At 31.3% G+C, this 2,553-nt stretch overlaps 1 non-coding gene across 1 annotated transcript; it reads left to right on the top strand.

The window, feature by feature from the left end:
- The first annotated feature begins 507 nt into the window (after positions 1-507).
- LOC148561531 (small nucleolar RNA R71) lies at positions 508-615 on the top strand. The gene has a single exon (XR_015886710.1). It is a non-coding gene; the product is annotated as a small nucleolar RNA R71 (small nucleolar RNA).
- The last annotated feature ends 1,938 nt before the right edge of the window (positions 616-2,553 follow it).

Below are 2,553 nucleotides of genomic sequence, written 5' to 3'. Positions count from 1 at the left end.
ATTGTTAAACCTGTTTCTTTCACCATTAGTAAAGCCTTGTTGAGGCTTTTGTTGATCCTTCCATGAGAAATTTGGGTGATTTCTCCATGAGGGGTTATAAGTGTTTCCATAAGGTTCACCCATGTAATTTACCTCTGCTATTGCAGGGTTATCAGGATCATAAGCTTCTTCTTCAGAAGATGCCTCTTGAGTACTGTTGGATGTAGCTTGCATTCCATTCAGACTCTGGGAAATCATGTTGACTTGCTGAGTCAACATTTTGTTCTGAGCCAATATGGCATTCAGAGTATCAATCTCAAGAACTCCCTTCTTCTGAGGCGTCCAATTATTCATGGAATTTCTCTCAGAAGTATACATGAATTGATTATTTGCAACCATGTCAATAAGTTCTTGAGCTTCTGCAAGCATTTTCTTTAGGTGAATGGATCTACCTGCAGAATGGTCCAGTGACATCTCAGAGAACTCAGACAGACCATAATAGAATATTTCCAGAATGGTCCATTCTGAAAGCATATCAGGAGGACACCTTTTGGTCATCTGCTTGTATCTTTCCCAAGCTTCATAGAGGGATTCACCATCTTTTTGCTTGAAGGTCTGAACATCCACTCTAAGCTTGCTCAGCTTTTAAGGAGGAAAGAACTTAGCCAAGAAGGCCGTGACCAGCTTATCCCAAGAGTTTGGCTATCTTTAGGTTGTGAGTCCAACCGTGTTCTAACTCTGTCTCTTACAGCAAAAGGGAAAAGCATGAGCCTGTAGACTTCAGGATCTACTCCATTAGTCTTAACAGTCTCACAGATCTGCAGGAACTCAGTTAAAAACTGGTAGGGATCTTCTGATGAAAGTCCATGGAATTTGCAGTTCTGTTGCATTAGAGCAACTAATTGAGGTTTCAGCTCAAAATTATTTGCTCTAATGGTGGGGATTGAGATGCTTCTTCCGTCAAACTTGGAAGTAGGTGTAGTATAATCACCAAGCATCCTCCTTGCATTATTATTATTTTTGGCTGCCATCTCCTCTTCCTTTTCGAAAATTTCTGTAAGGTTGTCTCTGGATTGTTGTATTTTAGCTTCTCTTAGTTTTCTCTTCAGAGTCCTTTCAGGTTCTGGATCAGCTTCAACAAGAATGTCCTTTTCCTTGTCCCTGCTCATATGAAAGAGAAGAGAACAAGAAAAGAAGAGGAATCCTCTATATTATAGTAAAGAGGTTCCTTATTGTTAGTAAAAGAAGAAAGGGAATAAGAGTGAAGAAGAATGGATAATCCAAACACAAGGGTGAGGATAGGAGCAGAGATATGAGATGAAAAGAAGTGTTAGTAGATGAATAAATAAATAGAAGGAGATGAGAGAGAGGGAATTTCAAAAATTAATTAAAATAAAAATAAAATTTAAAGTTAAGTTTCGAAATTAAAAATTGAAATTAAATTAAAATTAAAACAATTAATTAATTAAAAAGGAATTTTGAAAAAGAGGGAAGGGATTTTCGAAAATTAAAGGTAGAAAGTTAGTTGGGTAGTTTTGAAAAAGATAAGAATCAAACAAAAAGTTAAGTGGTTAAGAGATTTTGAAAATCAAATTTTGGAAAGATAAGATTGAAATTTGAAAAAGATGTGATTGAAACAAAAAGATAAGATTGATTGAAAAAGATTTAAAAGTCAAATTTTGAAAAGATAGGAAGTTAGAAAAGAAGTTAGAAAAGATTTTAAATTTGATTTCGAAAAAGATATGATTGAAATTGAAAAAAGATATGATTGAAAATTATTTTGAAAAAGGTTTGAAAAAGAAATTTAAAAAGATTTGATTTTGAAAATTAAAGTTGATTACTTGACTAACAAGAAACAAAAAGATTTGATTTTAAAATTTAAAGATTGAACCTTTCTTATTAGGCAAGTAACAAACTTTACATTTTTGAATGAATCACATTAATTGTTAGTAATATTTTCAAAAATTATGAGATAGAATTAAGAAAAAGATTTTTGAAAAATATTTTTAAAATTTTCAAAAATAAATAAGAAAAATGAAAAGGATTTTATTTTTGAAAAAGGTTTTGAAAAAGATAAAATTTTCAAATTTTCAAATTTGATTTGACTCATAAGGAACAACTAGATTTTAAAAATTTTGAAAAATTCAACTCAAATTTTCGAAAATTTATGAGAGAAAAAAGGGGAAGATAATTTTTTTGATTTTTGAATTTTTAATGAAGAAAGAGAAAAACATCAAATAGACTAAATGCATGAAAATTTTGGATCAAAACAAATGATGCATGCAAGAACACTATGAGTTTCAAGATGAACACCAAGAACACTTTTAATGTCAAGATGAACACCAAGAACTTATTTTTGAAAATTGTTTTATGCAAAGAAAACATGCAAGACACCAAACTTAGAAATCTTTAATGCTTAGTCACTATGAATGCAAAGATGCACATGAAAAACAACAAAAGACACAAAATAAGAAAACATCAAGATCAAACAAGAAGACTTACCAAGAACAACTTGAAGATCATGAAGAACACTATGAATGCATGAATTTTCGAAAAATGCATAAATTTTTAGAA

Source organism: Arachis ipaensis, chromosome B6, assembly GCF_059453495.1.
Source record: "Arachis ipaensis isolate K30076 ecotype BB chromosome B6, ASM5945349v1, whole genome shotgun sequence".
Taxonomy (NCBI): domain Eukaryota; kingdom Viridiplantae; phylum Streptophyta; class Magnoliopsida; order Fabales; family Fabaceae; genus Arachis; species Arachis ipaensis.
The sequence above is the reverse complement of the archived record's forward strand: the minus strand, read 5'-3'. Positions and strand labels throughout refer to the sequence as shown.